This window comes from Labrus mixtus, chromosome 20 (genome assembly GCF_963584025.1).
Source record: "Labrus mixtus chromosome 20, fLabMix1.1, whole genome shotgun sequence".
NCBI classification, from domain to species: domain Eukaryota; kingdom Metazoa; phylum Chordata; class Actinopteri; order Labriformes; family Labridae; genus Labrus; species Labrus mixtus.
The window spans coordinates 19559852-19583805 of record NC_083631.1 but is presented as its reverse complement, the minus strand read 5'-3'; the positions used below and the strand labels follow the sequence as shown (position 1 = coordinate 19583805).

The 23954-nt window shown below is 42.2% G+C and overlaps 1 long non-coding RNA gene across 1 annotated transcript in view; it reads right to left on the bottom strand.

Annotated features, from left to right (window-relative positions):
* Nucleotides 1-409: 409 nt before the first annotated feature.
* Nucleotides 410-23954, bottom strand: part of LOC132995733 (uncharacterized) — a 57561-nt gene continuing 34016 nt past the window's right edge. Inside the window, exon 3 of the long non-coding RNA XR_009677050.1 lies at nucleotides 410-1043. This is a non-coding gene — a long non-coding RNA (uncharacterized LOC132995733). The remainder of the gene's footprint in view (nucleotides 1044-23954) is intronic.

Here is a 23954-nt window from a genome sequence, read left to right as displayed (position 1 = left end):
TGTGAAAGTGGTAGCCAGATTGTACCTTATCCAAAGCTTATACCAAGTACTAACAGACCTCACTGCAATATAAAACCTCTTGGAGAAATTAGGGCCAGGTTATATTAGAACAGAAACACTTCGGCTGACATGTTTTGAGTTATTAGCTGTTCCAAAAAGCCATACCAGAAAGGATAAACGTATCATTTAAATATGGGAATAACGAGGAACATTTGTAACACTCTACCAGATATACTGACAAAACCAGTTGGTGTATCAAGAATTTATAATGCATCAAAAATAAGTTCAATCCTGGTTCCCAAATGGTGAATTGGAATTGTTGGTTATGGGGGGTTATGGAAATGGTCAGTTAAAGAACCAAACTAAAAAGAAAGCCTTTATTGTCATTGCATAACAGTAAACAAGTTCAAGAGCAAGTTCGTGGTTGGTGCATTGACCAGGAGTGCATTTTGCTACAACATTCATGAACGAGGCTTTTGAGAAACCAGACCAGAGTTCTGTGAAGACTTTATATATGACATACATCGAGATGAAGATGGATGAACGTTGGATAAGAAAGGGGAGGACGGCAGTGGTTGTGGGGACGACACAGCCCAATGGTGGTGGCTGGGGTCCAGGCGATGGTTTTGGAGACCACACAGTCTAATGGTGGTGGCTGGGCGTCAGGTGGTGGTTGTGGGGACGACACAGTCCAAGTGTGGTGGCTGGGTGTCAGGCGATGGTTTTGGAGACAACACAGTCTAATGGTGGTGGCTGGGCGTCAGGTGGTGGTTGTGGGGACCACACAGTCCAATGGTGGTGGCTGGGTGTCAGGTGGTGGTTGTGGGGACGACACAGTCCAATGGTGGTGGCTGGGCGTCAGGTGGTGGTTGTGGGGACGACACAGTCCAATGGTGGTGGCTGGGTGTCAGGCGATGGTTTTGGAGACAACACAGTCTAATGGTGGTGGCTGGGCGTCAGGGACATCGGGTGGTTGTAGTGCCAGATCACCTCGCCAAAGGCTGGGGGAGCTCCCTCTACTCGATGGTAAGTGCACACACCTGCTAATTAGTAACAACATAGTATTAATAGAATTCATCGAGTAATGCAAAAGGAGCACAGTTCTCTTGGGAAGGTATGTCAGTACAATTAACCTCACAGCAGGCCACATGCCCCATATTTGCATTTAAAATCCGCCAAATGGCCCCAACACACAAATGTGGCCCAGATGTCAGGTTCAGGGATTGGAATAAGCTGAGGTGACACCAAGAAGGACGGCCAGCCGTTACCATCTGTCACTTAGATCGGCCACGTCCCAATTATATGTCATTACAAACTCAAATAAAATTCAAATGGGTGAGTTATATAAATATTTCAGCCCCATACTGTTGTAATGAAGGAGAGAACCAAACTGGTTTTAGTTTTAAGTTGTAAATGGGTTTAATTCCTTTGTTATTAGTATGGGACGATTTTGGAGTCAGCCTCTAGTGGCCATCTTAGGAACGGCAGTTTTTGTTGCTCGTGTGTTGGTTTTAATTTTCAACTCAGGAGGTTGCAGCTCTGTCTGGACAAATCAGACTCTCGCTTCTCCTGCTTGAGGAACAAAGAAGTTCTTCCACAGGCTAATAAGGACTGGTAGAGTCTCATGGACGGACTCTACCAATAGAATGTCACTAAAAAAAGATACCGGTAATAGAGGAGAACAGAGCAGCTATATCCATCACAGCAGTGGTTAAGTAGCATGTGTTCAACCTGTTGCTTGTTAGTGGAGTTTATGGATGGTCCATTCTGTTGGGAGTTTCATGTTTTCTTTGTGACTGACGGGTTTTCAAGCACATTAGGAAGATGTTTAGGTTAAGTTCCTGTTTGTATGAATGCATCCATTTTTGACAGCAGCTTGTCCAGGGAGTTACAGATAAACTCTCCTGCGACTCATTCAGCTTTCACCAGTTGGCATTTTATTCACTGCAGACAACAGATCCCCTCCTTTAGTTTATCATCTCCTTCTCAACGATCATCAACTGCCTTCCTCAAATTCTCCCCCACCTTGTTTTCTCCCCGCACAGTCCAGACTAAAGCCACATGTCGTACAGGCATGGGGTCTGCCAGTCCAACGTTGCGGTGACGGCACGGCTCTCGGGGGCACAAACGATTGCGTAAACCTCAAGCTGAGTGCCAGTAAACTGCAAACAAGGGAGTAATTCTGACAAAGACTTGCTTCATCAAAACGGAGTACACCTACATAATGCATGCGTCTGTGTGTGAGGAGAGAGGATGAGAAAGATGAGGGATGCTTTCGTCCAGAAAATGTCATTGTAAATCACTTTAATCTAGTTCAGTCAGTGACAGCGATTCAGCAATAAGTCCTTGACTCTCCGCTTTCAGAAATTAGCTTTTGTCAAATAAATTGGTATGTTCTGTGTGCTCCATGAAGAAAGACAAAACAGACTAATGCACTGGCCTGACACAAGAATCTTGTCAATGTCGGCATTTGGTCTCTTTTTTTTTTTTGTTTCTGAAAAGTTGGCAGAGTTGGCTTCAAAAAGAACAGATTATTGTAAAACGGAAATAGAAGTGCGAACAAGTTAGTCACGCGGTTTGAATCACACCTTCCTGAGTCACTAGAAACAACTCCAGTCTTAACTTTTATTGTGAGCCTCAGATGATGTCCACAGGGAAACTAATGAAGGTAACGGAAGCATTGCTGGAGAAAAACAAGAAATACAACTCTCACTTCATTGCGTGTGCAGAGAAATTCAAACACAAAGGAAGGAGACGGAGTGATAATAAAGACTCTGACTTGTTCTTTCATAGGTTATTAATGCACTTTAAATATTTCAAGCTCTAAATCTTGTATCTTGTTCATATTGTGCAATGTTTGCTCATTAATGGTAATACTATTACATAAACTTAAATTTTGTGGTTGTTCTTATCTCTAAAACACAAACTGAAAATAGGCAATATCTGGATTGTTCCTCAAACTTAAATGGAGGATGTATTTCTTTACCTATAAAAAAAACACTTGAGACGTTTTGTCAGGAAAATTTCAGGCAGGCTGCCCCTGAAATCTTCCTGAGTGGGTTGTTCATACATGTCCCTGACAGCGCGAGATGAGAGGCAAGACTTGATGTTATCGACATGTAACCCGACGCTATGGCCAATGGTCCTGTGCCAGTCACAGGATGTAAACATCAACACCCCCCCCCCCCCCCCCCCCCCCCCCCCGCACACGCTAATGGGGAATTTTGCTGAAAAATTCCTGATATTTCTTAACACGGAAATTGAACGAAGAGTCTGGCAGGAAAAATTTCAGATAAAGTCGGAGTGGAAAGTTCAGCTGTTCGATCACACATGTAGCTCAACCCGAAAATCTCACAAAGTTTCAGGAGTTTCTGCAGGTGCGAAAGAACCATTACGCTGAGCTCCATTTTGCACTGAGCAGTGTGTATAGGTACACTTTTAGGGGACAATTGCTATCAAAAAGATTTTTTCAGTATATAATATTTTTTTGTAAATATTCTTATATTGTACAGGTTCAGAGGCTTGTTTCTAAGAGTTTAATATCAGATTTCAAGTAATTTTGCAGTAATTTACTGATCCTCAACAGGCACACTGACGTACTGACACACACTCATAAAACATCTGGAATGTACTGTATATTTTACTGCAAGTCAGAATTGCTTGCATACAGTCTCGTGCAACAGATGTGTGTGTGATGGTTCATTATGTTGCTGATGACGGTAAAAGCTGTAACAGATTGTTGTCTGATGGCTGAGAGAAGCTGGGATTTATGTCCCATCCTTAAACACACACACACACACACACACACACACACACACACACACACACACACACACCACACTATGCAGCACACATTTTTCTCACTCACTGGTAAAGAGAGTATAGGCTATGCCACTGGTTGGGTAAAAGCATGAGACTTGGGCCTCAATAACATTTTCTTGCTCTTCTTTTGAAGACCACCTGTACCCTTTTTTTGGGGTCAGGATTCTATTTAGCTGGTTTTGCAAATCTGACTTGGAAAAAAAATCGCTTTTAACAAGCTGGCCAGAGGAAGTCAGGATAAAGTTGGTGTGAAAATTTGGCCGTTTTCGTTCACACATGCACCCCAAAATTTCCAGGGGTGCATGTGTGAACAGGACTTCTACAACTTCACACCATTTCCACATAAACTCTGAAAATATTAAACACATAACCACACAGTATACCACACTGTATAACCTCTGTGAAACCTTTACCTTTTGCACTTGGTGTGTTGAACACATGACTCAAATTAAATCACAGCGTGTCAGACACAGATGTGTTTTAAAGGGCGTTCTGAAAGGTCAAAAGTGTGTAGAAAGCGCAGTGCACTCATACGACTCTTTGTACTAGTCCTTCTATTGACCCCGATGACATCCTCTTCCACAGATCAAATCCTCTCAATTTAATTATTTCCTCTTTCATTCTTCCACATAATGGTTGTGTTATAAGTCCATTGAATCAAAGTTTCCATTCACTGTAATCCCCACCTCTGTAAACTTGTTTTTTAACCGTATGGTAGACCTCCCCTCCCTCTCTTTTTAATGTAAGTGTCATCAACGACATGATGAGAGTGGAGTCGAGGGATTATGTGTGAATTGTCTCATCGAAGCAAAGCGAGAGTGTGTGTGAGGTGAAGTAAAGGACAGATGTCTGATAAGAAGCTGACTGGTCTCAGTGTCAGGAATTACATGCACACATACCACATCAAATAAAAAAGTAGGTAATAAAAGAAGATATTCATGTAGTCGTGATTTATATGATGCGGCAGAACAATGTAGCAAGCCAAACGCAACAGTCCTCTGATGCCTTTTAGGGAGGTTTATCATCAAAGGTTGTGATAAAAGCTGCAAAATATTTCCAGAAGAAAGAACTAAAACAACATGGCCGCGAGGAAGAGTGTCCCCGAAAAAACCACCTAGGCCGCCATCTCTTCTGATAACGTCCTCGACACTGATCGCCTCATTTCCTCTCACACTATACTCCGGACCGACTTTAGCAGCTAATCCTGGCTGCAAGCAGACAGACACGCACGCACGCACGCACGCACGCGCACACACACACACACACACACACACACACACACACACACACACACACACACAACACACACACACACACACACACACACACACACACACACACGCACACACACACACAGTATACACCCACGCTGAGAATGGGAGCAGTCATGCATTGCATGCTGTACTTGAACTACCCGGGGATTAATCCACAAGGGGAAAGAATCCAGTTTTTACTCCCGTACTAACAGGGAGCGACAGGAAATTATAGCTGCAATGTCAATTAATTTCTATTTTCCGAGAAGTGGTGCTTGGAAAATTGACTTTTTCTTTTTTCAGGGCCGAGCCGAGATGATTGGTAGCTCGTAACTTCAGCTCTGGCATTTACAACTAGACAAGTAGAAGTGGAGTCTGCCCTGTTAAAAAGTTGAATAATCTGACTGTATTTCATCTTTGATATGCATTCAGCCGGTGACCCCCCTCGTATACCGAGCGAACCTTTATTATTTGAGGTTGTAAGAAACTCATTAATCCCATTAGACCTTTTCCCTGGGCTTGATTGCGCCTCATCCTCTGTCATATTTGTCTCTGACCTCCTCTTGGCTCTGACACACTCACAAACATTCATTATGTCGGCTTCAGCAACCTCACGAGTGGATTGTACATCATTAGCGGCACTGAACGCCACACTCTCTCAGGAGCCATCCGCAGCACTTCTACCATTAAACCTGGGAGCACGCTGTCAGTATTCTGCAGCGTGCTATCTTCTTGTGCTACTGTGAGTACGTGATAATATAAATGACCATCTGTCCCCGTAGAGATGACTGACAGAGGCATCATGAAGGAGACAGAATAGGCGATTCAGGCACTTGAACTCTGATTTTGGACCCCAGCTATCCAAGTTGTAGCCATTTCACCTAAACCATTTTTCAGTTTCTCTCCTAATTTACAGGGCCAAGCAGACACAGTGCAAGGCTGCAAATAGCTGGTGCTGATATGTGTTAACTAGTTCCGTGGTTTAAAATAGCCTTATTTTACTTTCCTGTGATCACCCTTGCTCAAAACTCCTGAAAAGCTCATGAAGTTTTCGGGGTGAGCTGCATGTGTGAACGCGAACAACGCTTCTCCTGCCAGCCCCCTTGTGCTTATTTCCGCAGAAAGTCGGAGTGACCTGATGTGAGAACACAACAGGATATAATCAGAAGAATTCCCCTCCGTATGAAATGCGTGCACTTCATTAAACTGCTGAATTACTTCTTCTTATCGCCTGCGTTTTCTTCTCCGCTCTTTTGTTGATATTGTGATTCTGTCCAACTACACATAGCTTAATGTGATATAAAAGCAAATATCTCATGTTAGATCGCGTGTTACCCCTACACAGGAGGTACTGGACAAGGTCTTCAAATTAACTGGAATTTATAATGATGCCACTTTGTTACCTACAAAAGCAAACAAGGCCATCATAGAGAAAATTGCTTCTGAATGGTTATTTTTTTTAATACTTGTAACTGCTGCAAGAGGGTCAGACAAACTTCTTTTAAACACTTTTCAAAGCAGTGATTCCCAGAAAGTGATACACTACACTTACACAAGGTTAAATGAAAGCAGGAAAAACCCACTCAGAAAAGAGCTCTTTGTCCAGGGGGGGGGGGGGGGGGGGGGGGTCTCTAAAACTGACCCAAACAGAAAGATCCTCACAGTTTGAGATTAACAGTTATTAACACTTCAACGTCTTGCTTTGTTGCACAAGAAGACAAAAACTTCAGGGACATTTAAAAGCAGAGATATTTTAAAGGAGAAAAGCAGCAAATCCTCACTGAAATTGCTCGAGGCAGAGAATCTTTTGTGTCTGAGGTGGAAAAAAAACTCCTCTAACGACTAATAAATGACTTTGCGCTCTACAGTGTGCTCAAGTCAGCAGCATTTTATGATCCCCGATGAAACGTTTTGCAGTGTATTGAAAAATCAGGATGACTTCAAGGTACATGATGGCAGGCAGAAGGAGGATAGACGCGGCTGTTTGTCTTCAAAGTGCCTTAAAACATTATCATCCAGCTCAAGGCACTGCCAATGTTTAGTCAAAAGTAGTTATACAATATATGTGTGACTCAGTCCGGCCTAGTTTATCACAACTGGAATTTATCCAACATATAAACTCAACACGTCGATGGCACTGGGAGAAGTTAAAGCAAAACGCAACAAACACACATCAATAGGTCGACTCTCACGCCCACAGAAGTGACGATGCTTCCCGGGGGGGGGGAGCAAAAGCAGTTATAAAATTAGAGATAAAAGTAAAAAGGCCTGCTGTCGACTCGTGTCCCTCTGCGCTTTTGATCACTCTCAAAAGTGGAGACACAAACACACGGCTGTTGTCGTGTAAAACACACACAGGGAAGGGGATACATTTTGCCAAACAAGCTGTATTTTTAACTATAATGAGTTAGATTTCATTTTCAGTGCCAAACCTGGAACAATAAACGCACCACTGCCTCATTTTTACCCCAATGTACGGGGACAGTTTCCCCCCAATTACTGCACATGAGCAGCATGTGAGCTCGCCTGTGCCTCTGTCCATTAGTGTGTAAAGATGGGTGGAGAGGGGAGGACTGCATCATTATGCTTTCAAAGAGCACAGTGGCGGTGCACGCGGCACTAATCAAGGAGCAGTAATTGACGAGAATCCTGAGCTCGGTCTGAATCAAAGGGCATTACTGTATCTGCTGCTGCCTCTTTACCCGGGGGGGAGTAAAGAGGGATATAAGACACAGCTGGGTGGATTAAAACTGTCTGTGTTTGTTTCACCAACAGTGTTCGATAACTCTTTGCAGTAAGGCAGAGTTTTTTTTTGGTTTTCGTCGACTGTGCAGTAAATCATTTCTGATGCAATCATAATGGGAAAGCAAAAAAACAGAACTATAATTAGATCCAATGGGGATGGATGCGGGATGTAAAAAAAATTATGTAAAATTGAGTACGGGCAGCAGCGTTCATTTTGGCAGCGACTTTAGATTAGTTTAAAGTCGCTTTGAATTTCGGTGGACTCATTTTTCATTTGGTTCGGTTTGCTTTCAATCTACACTTACGCTGCGCTGTGACCAGGACATAAACAACAGGACAGTGGAGGAATGGCATAGCGCGATGCAGTTTGGTAGCTTCCCATTTGAGCATGCTTTCAGTTGAAAACGGTGGTTAATGTAAATATGGTCAGTTTCTGAATAACTGTAAATATGCCTAAGCATGGTTCTGAATATGTTTATCTAGGTGCATACAGAGGGTTATTTACAGTAGATGTTGTTTTACAGAGTTCAAAGCACTGGTTGGAAATTGAACTCACTCTACAAACAGCATCACTTCTCTCACTTGGTTTTATCACTCAGACTGTCTGTCTGGATTCATAATCTGCCCATTTGATGACCTCTGTAGCTCATCCCCTCTGGGTTCACTAACACAGTTTGTGTGTAAGACCTCACAGACACACACACACACACACACACACACATCAGCATGTACAGTCATACACAGTCTGAGGATGTTCATGGCGTTCCCATTCACCTCTTGATTCTTGTGTTTTAAATGCATCTGAGGTCTCAAAACATATAAAGGCACTGAGCCCTATGAGATAATGAAAACTCAGTGGATACTTGTGACTGATGGCCGCAATCACCTCGGCACAGTGAAAAATGGATCACACTGCAAAATCAGAGCACTGCGATAAAAATATCACACCAGCGAAAACCAATGGAAATGTGTCATCCTGTCATCCAAAAAGAGGTGTACGGACGGCGTCTCCACGGAGAGCCGAGGAGTCAATCACCTCCTGTTGGGAATGACAGGCAGCGAGACAAAACAAATTATGTGGATGGAGACGTGTGGCTGACGGGATGCAGACAGAAACATGGCAACAGGAGAGAAAACACACACACACACACACACACACACACACACACACACACACACACACCCAGGCAGGAGTGGTGACTGCAGATGCACGGATAAAAAAAAGAAAAGAAAAGTGATTTGCAGGTTATCAGACAGGTGACGGGGAGGAAGACACGTACTCTAGACCAGACAGTGAATGCATCACTATTGCATCAGAGAGACAAGACCAGCCGCTGTGACCTCTGGGGAGGAGAAAGGTAGGAAGCTGGTAGCTGTTGGTGGCGTCACATGTTATAGCAGTATTAATCTGCCTTGGATGGAGAAGACAGGCTTAATGAAGGCTAAGCTGCAGTTACAGCTTCTCCCAGCGGTTATAGGCCAGAGGTCAGCAGCTTAGCAGCGGGACACTGAAATAAATAAACCCCAAACATTAGCGAGGCAAACACTCAATTTTTACACATATTTTAGACCATGTTCTTGAAAATTATCTTCGGTGAATTCTATTCAAGTTCCTCAACAGTACGAGAACTGCTCGTCTCCTTTCTATGTTTTTTATTTTCATTTTTGCGGTTATGCACCAAACAACCAAAACTAAACCTGTTGCATGTGAAAACTTACTTGGCGATAAACTCGATTCTGATACCAGCATGAGTGGAGGGTTAAGTTTGTGGATTGTGTTATAGGTCAGGGTCATTGTACTGTGAATGTGATTTTTCAGTTGAGCAGAATCCAGTTAGAGGGTTTTCCGTTCTGCTCGCTGTACATTATCTTGCTTAAATCGTGACCAGGACAGGATTTAACTGATTAATAAAAGGATTTATTGCTTTTGCTAAAATATTGTCGCCTAAAGTTGATGGTTGGAACTGTTTTCACAACATAAACAAACCCAAGAGAAGCTGCTTAAAAGGGTTACCAGTAAATGCACTTGAGCTTGTAATGCCTGGGCATTTCATGTAAACACAAAAATACATGCATACTTTGATTTCAGAACCAATACAAACTCAGTGTGAGGTCATACTTGGTATGAATAGTATGCAGTTACTGACACAGTAAGAGTCAAAGTTTAGTGGCACAACGCCCGAGAAAAGAGGATGTCTGATTTATTCTGAAACGGTTGTTCCAAACACCTCTCTTTACCCCAGTTTTATTCTGAAACGAGCAGAAAAGAAAGGTGGAATAATGGAGGTAATGGAGGGATGGGAGGGAGAGAAAAAGGTAATCAGTTGAAATGATGGTTGGAGAGATTTCCTGTCCCATCCAAGGGCAGGGCAGTGTTCATGTTCTCAGCCGGCACCATCTGCTGCAGGAGCACGTCAGCCAGCCAGTGAGGAGAACGTTACAAGGCTCTGCCAAAACATGCCGTAACACCGTCAACAACAACAACAAACCTAAAACAGAAACGCACACATCGCAGAGCAGCATATTAATTCTGTGGCAGCGAGTGTCTGCATCAGCTATTAAAAAAAAATCTCTCAGGGTTTGCAGATATGTTTGAGACAGCAAAACCAAATTTCCAGGGGAGGGTAACTTGATGCCAAATAGGAATATTTCTCTAAGAGGGATAAATTAAGAGGAGACTGTCTTCTCCAGGTGTGTGTAGGGGTTTCAGAGGCCGACGGCGGGCTGAGTCAGGCCCAGGATGATGGTGTGTAAGAGCACCCGTGAGGGAGCAGCAATTTGCGGCAATGTGCTACTGTCAGCTCAACTGCTGGCTCGTCTCAGGGTCTGTTTCTGTATGTGTGTGGAAACAAACCTGTGCATGTTTGAGTGTGCTTTGCGGCTTGGCTGCGGTGTGTACACAGGGAGCACTGAGAGTTTGTGGACTCCTGGTGGGAAGTGTGTCTGCAGCTGAGAGGAAGGTAATGAAGCTTGATGCAGCACCTAAGCAACAACACATTTCCTCCACACGATTGCACACATATGCACACATATGGACACACTGCAGACTATAATAATAAAGGACAAAGCAACTTTGTAGGTCACCCATTGGTTTCCTGATTGGGTAAATTAAGCCTTGAGTTCTCTTAATTTCATTCAGCATACACTATTTGTGATAGTCGTTAAAACGGTCTTTACACCCCGACAGCAATCAATAAATTATGTGGTCTGAAAAACATCTCTAGCTGCGGTAATTCTTTAAAAAAAAACGACCTATCACTGCGGTGAGGCCCTGATGGTGAGTGCCAATCAACGCCTCCCTCTGCAGACTCTACTCTTGCCGTACACCAGCGCACTGAGCGCACACTTAAATAACTTCACCCCCATACGGTTGTTATGATTAGAGACATTGGTAACACTTTACAATAAGGGTACATTAAATAACATTAGTTAAGGCATTATTAAGCCTTAACTAATGGTTACTAACAGTTAACTAATGTGTCTAGTAATCACTTATTAAGGGTGTTCATGTTAACTACGGCAATTAATTAATGCATTATTTAATCCTTATTAAGGATGCTATTAACATTAGTTAATGCAGTAATAAGCCTTAATTAACAGTAAATTCATACAATAATGAACATTAAGAAACCCTTAACAGATGTCTCTTGTTAATATTAATCAAGGGTTTACCTGTTAATTAAGTCTATTAACTAATATTACTAAATGCTTGATGAAGATGTTTATTTAGATGCATGTCTTGAGGTTCACAGCTAAGTCATGTCATTAAGACAAAAGTGTTTGTTTTTATTAATGCTTATTTAAGGTTAATGACTGTTCACTTACTTGTCCATCCTCCAACTGGTGATTTATTTTTGGTAAAGGTTGAGATCAGTGGACCACACCATGGTCTTCGTGTAGACGTTAGATCGTTCCTTTATCTTCATGTAGACGTTCTTAACTTACAGCCTAACCTATCATTATTGTTGATGTTATATAAGCATTACTAAACCATGATTAACCATTTATTACTTACTCTGAATAAGCCTTACTTAACCATAATTAACCATTTATTAATGCTCTGAATAAGCCTTACTTAACCATAATTAACCATTTATTAATGCTCTGAATAAGCCTTACTTAACCATAATTAACCCTTATTGTAAAGTGTTACCGAGACCTTTTTGCACAACTGCATCGGTTTCATTTTTCAACATCAGAATTGTGGCTTATGACACACAAATGCCTAAACAACAACCTGAGGTTAGGTATGATGTACAATGGAGGACTGCCCGACTTGGACTGCTACAGCTATAACAATCAGCCATCCTTAGATTATCATGATTATGGTTTTTGTTGCTTTCTCTGATCGAGGCAGAAGGCTGTCCAACCATGAGTCCGGTTCTTCTCGAGGTTTCTGCCTGTTAAAAATACGTTTCTCCTTGCCAGTTTTGCCAACTGCTTGCTCATTGGCGGATAAATGTTGGGTTAATAATACAACAGAGTACTGTATACACCTGCTCCATACGCATTTTTTAAGGTTGAAGTTCTCTGGCACATTATATTAATAAAAAAATCACTGATTGACGTATGAAAACATGAATCTTGTGAACAGGCTCCTGAGACGTTCATCTGCATTCAAACAGAGACACAATCTGTCATATAGGCACAACAAAAATCTTTGACCCACTTATTTCATCAAAGGCATCAGAAGCAGCTACAGTCGACCCAGATATCGTCACATTGTGGAGGACTGGAGGCATCTGTCCATTACAAACACAGGTCTCGACGGGGGATGAATGAATGGCTTGTCAACATGTTCGATAGATACGAGCAGATGGACACTCCATCACTCTGTGGACCCCGTCAATGAGTCACTGAGAAACCTGACCCACACTGATGACCTCACAGATCTCAGCGATTTTTACAAGCCTCCTGATAGACAAAGACAAAGGACATGGACGCACATGAAAGGATAAGAAATATCAGTAATATCACTCATATCTATAAAGATGTTAACACTACTTAGTGAGGGCCTGGTGTTAGCGGTTTACAGTATAAACTCCACAAAGGGCTGGAGAGTAAACTTTGCCGTCCCCAATAATTTCAAAAGTGTGTGTTATTTCAGATTTAAAATCTGGATGATTCATCAAATACTTTCAGAGCAGTACCAAGATAGACATGAGAGACAATTCTACAAGGATACAGTGCAGCTGATCGTGTCAGCAGGCAAATACACATTCCAGCATAAAGCTCTTCTGAAATGAAAAGGTTAAAGGTAACGCAGGCTAGCAGGCTTCTAGTTGACAGCTAAAATAACATGATAAAACCATTTCAACTTTTGTTGTCTTTAAAGAATAAAGGCGACCAATATATCATCCAAACTGGCTCATCTTTCTATTTTTGGTTTAACGCACGGCAAAGTTTTACTGCATAGGTTGTATTTATTTATTTTTACAGTTTTTGTTCCTCTGTGAGATCATGTAAACTGGTATGGGCTTAAAATGGATACAGAAAATCCTAAACCAAATCATATAGTGAGTGAAATGCTGTAATGTTTGTATATTTTTGAGTGTTGATTTCTAGGTTTTTAAAGGAAGACATCTGTGATGATTGTTTTTGCGTGAGGGATGCAACCCCAACCCCCCAACATAGAAACTTGAGTGTGACTTCACTATCTGTTGAAGATTTTACAAATACATTTTCAAAAGTGTGAACACTAGAGATTATGCTCAGATTATATCAGTCAACCCTTTGGTAAGAGCATATCAACAGTTTATCTAAATTGACTAATTGGACGTAGTCAGTTGCGACAGATGGCGGTCCACCATGAGTCTGGTTCTGCTTGAGGTTTCTACCTGTAGTTTTTCCTAATCAGTGTTGCCAAACGCTTTCTGATTGGTGGATCCAGTTGGGTTTCAGTAAATAGCATTTCAAGGAGAAAAGTCTAAACCTGCTGTTAATGTAAAGTGTCCTGAGAGAACCTAGAAATAAATAAAAAATGGTTGATTGATGGACTACTTCAAGCACCTTTACCCAAAGTGCTTAGTCATTAGCCTCTTACCCAGCCACTAAAAGCATCAAGATATCATTCAAGACTCCGGCCTAAGCTATCGGGGTTAAGTGTTTTAGACATGTTGAGCCAGGGATTGAGCCACAAAACCTCTAATAAGTCGATGAGCTGATTGACGTTCTGAGCCACATCCACCCCGTACCAAAGATTAGTGCTATCAGTGGCTACACTTCTCCACTCTCTTAAGACACTTATAGTCGGATTTACATCATTAAATACTGCAATAAGTAGATTTACATGGGCTAAAAATATTGCTTTAACATTTAGCTTTCCACTAAGAATGCAATCTACTTCCTATGTAGATCTTTGAGGTTGCCATGGTCTAATCTTTTATTTCCTCTCTCTCCTCATGAATCTCATCCATCCACAGGTGACACTCCAGATGTGCATGCTGTAACATTTACATGTAGTGATCCATAACACACAACAAGCTGCTGCTAGTGTGGTTTCAGTCATGTGCATTGTGCCTCATTATGGCACTTCGGAGGTCATTATGCAGGGCTTTTCATTTCCCAGCATGCTCAGCGTGCTATCCAAACATCTCTGCAATCACGGGATGCAGATTTTGATTTGTATTATATATTTATGATTATAGTATCACATGAGTCAGAATATATTGCTGTGTCAATATTTTATCCAACCCTTATTCAAAAACCCTTTAAGTTCTTTTAGACAATAGCTAATGCTAGCAATAAACCACTTTCTACATCACATAACGTTACTTTAGAAAACATATTATGGAAAACAGCTGCAATTTATCACTGAGTAGCCACAAACTAGACCAACGTTGACATCGGAGAGTGTAAAAGAAGAAACACCCTTATTTAAATACTCTCGTGCATATAAAGAATATACTGAAGTCTGTCATCCACCCGCGGTCAGCTGATCGCTCTGACCCCGGCCCCTTTCTCCCACAAGCCCACTCTTTAAAGATCTGCCACTGAAACAGAGAAAAACCCAGAGCAATATATCCCCCCCTTCTCATATCCATCCTCTACAATCACCGCCGATCTCCTTCTCCCCCCCGAGCTGCAAATTATCGAGAAGCGCCAACGATTGAGCGGTAATTTGTGGAGCTCCGGACCCTCATCCCCTTGACCTTCTCTCCCCCTTTCTCCTCCTGAGACATCAGCTCTCCCATTTAATTTTTTTTTCCTCCCACTCATGAATGTCAGCTCCCCCCCTTTTTTTTTTTCTCCTCTGCCTTTTCTCCTCGCTCTCCATTCTCTGACTGCTGTAATGATTTATACACTGCCTCCACAAGAAGGAGCGAAGAGGGGGAGAAGCGCTTCTCAAATAACATAATAAATGTTTTATCAGCAGTAAATGGATTGATAATTCAGAAGGGGAAGGTTGACAGCTGCAGGGGCTGCAGGAAGGGAAAAAAAAGAGAGATTTAGCGAAAGGTTTGCGTGTAGCAAGTCTGGGTTTAGCTGTCAAACTCATGCTGAATTATCAACCTGCAGGACGGCTCTCCTGCAAAATCAATGCGGATGAACGCCCGCAGAACAAAACTGGCAGCACAGGCTTGCTGTCACATGACTCAGGAGGGTGTATTCCTGTGAGAGAGGTGGTAAATTAATATGCTGAATAAACGCACACATTCAGCTTTGTATGTGCACACCCCGGTGATTAAATTTGGGTTGAAATAGAAATTTAAAAAAGCACGCTGATTTTTGCAGCTGAGGGGGATGTTTCTCAGCAATTTGGATCGGATGCAGATGTAAGGAGGAGTTGTGTGTCATAAGGATGAGTCAAGTTAAAAACGCACAATGGTGGGTGAGAGTGACACCCACACACTCAACATGAAGACCTACAGTGGGCTCGCTATGGCAGACAGCACCAGCACCAATTGATCCGTCTCCACAGACACTCAGAATAGAAAGAATGAGAAAGCATTCACACACACACAAACACACACACACGCACACACACGCACACACACCAACACCATACATCATAACTAAACCAGAGGCCTGCCGTGCCCACACTGTGTCAGCTTTTGCTGCCCCAGTTTGAGTTTTCTGCCACACTTATGTAAACAGACCAGATCAGATTCACCTTAATGCCACTTTTTGACTTTTTGACTTACACAAACACACAAACTCGTGACACAGCCAGTTAAAAACCTACGTTTTGTGCCCCAGCAATGACTGACAAGAAAAGCCGTCATTAGCCAGAGTTGTTATATTCGCTTTACAGCTAATGACGTGGGCCCGACGCAAGTCAGAGCAGCGCTCATTATTGAGACACGATGTCGTCCTGCAACATCCTCCTGGGAGAAAAAAAAAAAAAAAAGAACAATGTGCATCAAAATGACAAAAAAGTTATGACTCCGGTACACTGTGAGGAAAGGAGGAAGTTGGACCCACGAAGTCTCAAAAGGACAGAGGAGATCACTGTGTGCCTCCTGCTTATTAAACTTTATGAGCGTAACCGTGGCGACAAAGGTCTGCAAACTTTAATGAGATCAACAGTTCTTCCAACACCGACACCCCTGTAGGAAAATGTCTGATACTGAAAAGAAAAGAGGAAGGAATTAGGTATTAGTGAATACATCAGTCTGTACACTGATTAGATATCTTTATTCCTCAGAAATTCTTTTTTTCTACTTAAAAACAGAAGCCTGCCCCACAAGCCATGCTGTTTGTCTGCCATGGAGGTGTTACTGCTGCCACTGATAACTACTGCTGTATTTCTCACTCCAAATCACTGCTGAACAAACAGTAGCGAGGAGGCAGGCTTTCAAGACAACAACAAGAACTGGGGGGTAAAAAGGGGCACCAGGGGTCTAGTGGCTGTTTCTCGCAACCCAGACGCTGCAGTCCTCAAATCAAGCTGCCATGGTTTGAGTCCGACCTGTGGCTCCTTTCAGGCATGTCACTCCTCGCTCTCTCTTCCTGGTTTCTGATTGTATCCCCTGTCATATGTAAAACTCTCTAAAAATGTCCCTCGTGTGTTAGGATCAAGTTAACAAGATGTAAATCCAGGTCAAATCTTTGAGAAACCCCCTCTCACCCACCCCGACAATAATGCACCAGCCACCACTGCCAAGGATTTTTGCGATCATTGCTTTCCATATTCACTGTTTTCTTGCGAACAACCAGTGCCAACTCAATATGGATTGGTCAATACATCTCATACTAGGAGTAAAACTGACACCAGAAAACCTCTCACACCGTGAAGTTATGTCCCTCATCCTCTGATTATTCATCAATGTTTCGGTTATTTGTGATTAAATCTTTTCCAATTTCTTCGCGCAGCACAACCCAACCATCTGAGCAACTGATAGGAAGAAGCTTATATGGTCAAGTGAGTTTTTTGTGCCGTACTATTTGGAAGAGAAGAGAGGGATCAGAAGTCCCAGTAGTCAAGCCACTTGCAGGTTAATTGCTGGACTATGTTAAGCCTCCACATTCAACCAGCTGTTATGTAGGCCAGTGATCCCTCCAGCTGGCTGCAGCCGCTTCACGTCAGCATCTGGTATCTGGTCCGAGGCAAAGGTCACTTCCCTCCTGTCCTTTGCCTAACATCTGTATCACACACACAAACACAAACATGGTCTAAATACTGAATATAAGGATCTGCAGGTTTCATATGAGCTAAATTTCAAAATTACAAAAATTAAACTATCACAGCTGAGGAGCGTTAGGATCATGTGCCTACTGCATGATTATTATTTAAAGTGTTATCACAATGTTTTCATTGATTAGCAATCAGCTCTCAGTATCAATTCCCTCTTCCTTATATAGCTGCTTTTGACATAACATCCCGCGTTCCCACGGCAACGATTAACATGTCGCGCCTGTCATGGCGTCCGTGAAGGATTCCTCTGGCTTTGATAACTGATGGAAATATATGAGTAAATGTAGGTACTCAACAAAGAAATATACTGTAAGTATATATAACAAAGGTTTAGTACATTTTTAATTAAATGAGATATTTTATAGGACATATTCTACACATTGTTTCTTTAAGGGCTAAGATGCTTTGTGAATAACTTTTTGTATGTAAGTCTTTACCAGGAACTAATCTTAACTTTAAGAGGAATTTCTCATCATGATTCTAAGAATTTTCATAGACTTCCTTTTTCACTAGCAGCAACTCTTTGTGCTAGGAAGCTTTTACAACACAGCCTCTGGAGCTTTTCAGGCCAAGATCGACATCAATATTGAATTTATTTGACTGCTTCTTTTGAAGAAAATGCAGTAAGACAAAGAGCACCAGAAAGAACTCAGTGACAGAAGAAAACACTGAATACACAAACTGAGTGTCAACATCTAGTGCGGGAAAAATAAAAAAGGCCACTCTAAAGTAAAACGTTTCTTTTCACGGTAAAATGTCCAAAACGTGTGTTGATGGGTACGTCTGAGCTACCGGTGAAAGAAAAGAGTGCAGGCACACAAAAAACAACCATTATGAAACAACCTTGAGGCTTCCTGTAAAAGAAGCTCTCATTCATGATGTGTAAACGTTGTTCAAGTGTCCCGCATTTCCATGTGCTTTGAAGGTCTCATTTATAGAAGAAGGAAACGGTCGCTTGCTTTGCTTCCCTTACGCTCCCGCAATGCGAGGCCAGAAGAAGGCTGGGAAAAAAAAAAACTCTAGGTGACGCTCAAACGAGAGAAAAGTTTGTTGATGCTTCAAAAAAAAAAAAACGACGCCTGAGAACGGATTTATGAATACATTAAACGTGCATGTATCAGAATGATTGGCGGCTGGCTTATTTTATTGTAAAGCGAGAGAAAACTAACAAATGCACGACCTGTGCATTAGTGCCAGCTTTGCATCGTGACTGTGTGTAACCACCATCACACTATGCTCACTGTATGGATGACTTGGGGCCGTGGGCGGACTCAATCGTGTCATCTGATGTGCAAACAAAAAGTGCGCTACCATGATATGTCAAGTCAAATGCCACGCTGAATCACTGCCACGCTATTCTGATGTTCCCAAACAAACGATAACACCGGCTACAAGGTTTTTTGTTTTTTCCTGCCCGCGCGCGCGTTCGTTCTGTCTTCAGCTGCGTGTGAGGCGAACAGAAAGGTGATGGAGAAGGCGTTTTTTCTCAGTAGGTCTCGGAGGATGAACGCTGCACTGCCCACACACAGCTGTGCTGATGAGGAGAGCCCTTTTACTCATAATACAGCACCGTCCTCCAGATAAGGATGGACACCGCCTGAAGGAGAGAGAGGGAGAGAGAGGGAGACGGAGAGTGTGGGAACGCTGAAATCTTGCATAAGATTTCTTTTTTCCTTTTTTGTTTGTGTAACTCATGACACCTCTACTGGGAAAAACTTTGTTTCTTCTTGTCTGGATGGAAACATGAACTCATGAATAAACAGAAGGAGGGTGCATGTGACTGAGAAAACACATGGCTCCAGCTTAGATAAGATAAGATAAGATAAGACAGAACTGTTATTAATCCTGAAGGAAACTCTGGAGCCAGAATGCTCCAACAATACACACAGGACAAAATAAGAGAATCATCACACAAGAACACCACATAGAAACTGGAATGCAAATATATGAAGTGTTTGATCAAATGTGAAGTGGATGATGCTTTAATGAAAATAAACTGTCCAATAATAGGATATCAACAGATGTAGAATACGTCAGATAGAGTCAGCTAAGTAGAGAAGTAACTGTAATGTTGATGACAATGTTGGTATCCATTCAGAGAGGTAGTAAAGACTTGAACTGTATCAGACAATGAAGGTAAGAGAGTATATGATGTTTGGTATTGTAGAGCATATAAATTAAAGTTATAGCTCACTTAAAACTGAAAGTAAAATTGCACATGTTGTTAACAGCATTAAAGATGAGTCACTAATATTGCACATGTCACTGATTTTGAAAAGTTTTATTGCAAATGATAAGGAACCGTATTTAACCCAATATGGAAAAGTCATATTGCACATGATATGAAAAGAAAAAGTACATTTTGTGACTACAATATAGTAATACAGAGTTTTGGGGTTTGGAGATACCTGAGCAGGAGGACCTCACATTGGTGTTACTCTAATCTTATTTTGGGTCTGTTCTTGTTCCAAGGACTGCAGGGAAGCTCTACAGGTTTTATTGACGACGTTTAGTCAATGTTTAATGGATCGCCTCGTATCAAATTTTTGCTCACTGTGCACATGGCATCATGTTGGATCAGCTCTCGCTGTGGTTGGTATTGATGTGTTCTCCCCTCAAGGCCACGCTGCTTTATAACTCTGCATTGTTTTGACAAGTTGGTTCTTGGAAGCTCTACTAAGCGGCTGGAGATCCAGAAAAAAAAATCTTTTGTATTGATACACTATGACGAAGAGAACTGTCGAGAAAACTAGAACGGTGGGGTGTCAGGATAAAAGCAAGCGTTCAGTTTGGAAACCGAATTTTTGGGTAAATTTGAAGGATCTCCGACTGCTTTCTCACTCTGAGAAAAAAGTGAAATCTGAGAGGCGGTTTCAGGTTCAATTCCATTGTGTGTTTTCAGGGAGCAGATAAAGGATAAGTTTGCTTGAAGACAAACAACTGTGTCGAGCTCAGGTAAAGGCTGTCGGTGTGGAAGAGGAGACCTGTGAAGTCCAACCCCCCCCCCCCCCCCCCACACACACACACACTATTGATTTAGTGAAGATCTGGGTTAACAACATGCATCTAGGGTGCTGTGCTTTGTGCCTGAGCTCTCTCCTGTTCTAATCAGAGACTTCACTTCTTCTTCTCAGACAACAATTCAAAGACAAGAATCTGAGGAGAACAATGGGCTGCAGGATGGCATCAGAATGCAAGGGGATTAGAACACATGAAAACAAGAGGATCAATATAGCCTAGAGCTACATATTTTTCAAAACTTGCCCTTCTTAAAACTAATTTCTTCAGGTCTTAAAGTATACTGTACTTTTGTTTTTAAAGATTTATGTAGGGGCTTTTTGTGCCTTTATTGGAGAGACAGGACAGTGGATAGAGTTGGACATCAGGGAAAGAGAGATCGTGGGGAAGGACATGCGGGAAAGGAGCCACAGGTTGGATTCCAAACTGGGCCGCCCGCTTGGGCTTAAACCCACTTTTAAACTTCTTCAATAGTTGCCTACAGTAATTGAGTTTTCCCCTAACTTGGGATGCGAATCCCCCATGTATTGATTTGTTGCATCTTCATCTTCAATCAGGTACACATCTACGTTCAAATGTATTCAACAATCTACAATATTCAACCCATGTTTAACATAGAGGGACAAGTAAGATTGGTTTTATCCCACTATGTGACTGACATGTCTTGACCTGGATAATTAGTGCAGCATATACATGTAGAACTTTTAGGAACATAATGCCCGTTTCCATTATGCTTTGGGCTACTTGGGGCCTTTCCGGAGCTCCCCTCTAATTAGGTACAGAACATATGTTTCAAGGACACTTTGCCCATGATAATAGGCGGACAGGAACAAGTTCCATGTGACAGTCTGAAATATACTCTGCACAGGAAGAAGCATGTTCTGTCGAATAAGTGACTGACCTTTTAGCGGCAGAGGAAAGACAAAGGTCACTATTCAATATCTAATCCCTTCTATTAATTGGCTTATTCTCTCTTAGACGCTCCTTACTAAAGGTGTTGACACAGCTAACACATGAGCGACCACTGGCAACAACAACTGATGTTAATGATATGCATTGGCGTTTTTTTTTGTATTTCAAATGGCCCTTGGTGGAACTCTTCAGCCCTGTCCGTTTGAAACGTGGGCAAAAGATGGAGAGAAGTCTTCCATGACAGACTCGAGCCGTGCCTCGGTCAGATAAACAGAGCAGCAGGAACACAGACAAATCGATGGGTTGAGGGAGTTCTGAAGTTAGCAGGGACACAGAAAGTCAGGATAGGTCAGAGCCGAGAGCACTCTGTCCAACAGAGAACACAGGGTGTCTCTTCGGCTTCCTGTTTATGTCTTACAACTGTTAAAAAAAACATCCTGGAGATTCACTCAGATAAAACTCAACGTGTGTGCCTGCTCAGCATGTCGTCTAAATGTTTCAGGCGTTTTAAGGGAAACATTTTGAAGCACTACCGTTGTGAATATTCTAAACACAGCCGTGTTTTTTTTTTTTTTGTTTGTTTTGCTAACCGAAGAATTGAAAGGAACAGACAATGACGCAGATCACATTTGGGGTCACGGGATGAAAGCAGTCCCCAGCAGGTGCAGCGAATCTGCCGCCGACATCAGAGAGTGTTCATTGTGCTCGGTGCTGTTCAGGTCTGCTTTTTCCTTCCACCAGTTCTATGTGGGAGGGTCGTGACCACTCAGCCAGATCTACCTCTCCCACCAGAGATCAGACACACTCAGCAGGCCGTGCACTGTGACCACGCCGCCTTAAATAGCACATGCTGATGCCCGCTCACACGAGCCCGCGGTGAGTCATTACAGCACAGAGCTGAAAGGCTGCTCAGGAGAAGTTTGGAGAAAAAATGACTGTTCATGATAAAGTTTTCACTTTCTGTAGCCTATCTAACATTTTTGCCTTATTTCTACCAGCATGGTTTTTTTTTTTTTAAACTTTGCTGGAACCATGACTCATCAAAAAACAAACTAATGAGTGTCCCTAATGATACATGATATGGTGTTTGTTCTTCTTCTTGAAGTAAAGAAACTCTACGTTAACTGTGCCTGAGTTTTTATAAGTCGCTCTGATTCCAATGACTCCAGTTTACTGTATTAAAAAGCATACAAAACCTCCCTTTAAATAAGCAGTGATTGCATCCTAACCATGGCAAAGACCATACTTTAGTCTTACTACAAATCTGTAGACTGAACTTGGTTTGTTCCTTTGCTTATACTTTAACTAATTAATATTTCTTTGTTACGTCATGAGACTGGTTTATACATCATTCAAAGTCTGGAAAAGGTTTTGGGAGGCATGGACAAATAAGATGGATCTTATGTAAAGTCCTGTTTCTGTCAAGTATTGTTCTAAAAGCAACCTCAGTATTAAAAAAACAGGAAGTATCTCCTGAGTGTTAAATGCATTATGCAAATCAGTACCGCATACTGCAAAATGCGTCAAAACACCAAAGCGGTGTATGCTACTGCTGGTACCTTAAGTGCTATGTGTTTGTAAGGTTTCTCCTTGACCAATCTCACACAAGTGATACACGGCTTTAATCATCCACACATTTATTCATGCACGCACACACAGGCGCACTGTACATACTGTACACTCTCTCACACACTCGCGCTGTCCGTTTGCTCTGCCCCTTTGACAATATTGAACCTTCAGTAAGTTGAGAGACTGGTCAGTTTGACTTTGCAGAAATGTGCAGTATTGCAGTTTGAGTCTCAGGCCGGGTGGGGGTGGGGGGGTGGAAGGGTGGAGGGGTGGGGGTTCGCTTTGATCGATGCACAAAGGCTTAGAAGAAGCAGAGTGGAGCTGGCACCTGTGAGGCACATCGAGTTTGAATTGACAGCTGCGGCGCTGTGAGGTGTGTCTCCGGCGCAGGCAGGAAACCGAGCCTCAGAGACCGTAATGTTGAAATACTCGAGTCCTGTATTAAGCAAAGCCAACGTGACGTTAATAGACTCTAGCTGTGTAATATAAAGTATATATGGTGCAGAGAGGTATATCAAATTATCCTTGCTCAAGCTAATACAATAAAACTGTTCACTTTTTACAGCAGCAAGCTCATGGGGAAAAGTGGAAAAAAGAAGCCTGTACTCCCATTTCACACTTAGAGTCTGAATAATGTAAACTCATCTGTACTGAGTGCCTGAGGATGTCAGTTATCATTACTGTGGTAGCTGTCAAATTCCTTGTAAGAGGGGAAGTATTTGACAACGGGTTCCTTCGGGTGTATAGATACAGCAAAAATGGCAAAGTACTTTCTTTTTTTTTTTTTTTTTTTTAAATGTTGTGGAGTTTCCAAGTAGTGAAAGAGTCCGTGCTGCATCCCGGATGCAGAAGGAACAGGGCTTTTAAAGAGTAAATATAGAGGCATGGTTTTACATGTAGAGAAAAGCTGTTTGCTCTGAGGTATTACTGGAGAATGCCCGCTGAAATCTTCAGGGAGAGAACAGGCTTTTAGTATTCGCCCTAAGCATAAACATTGA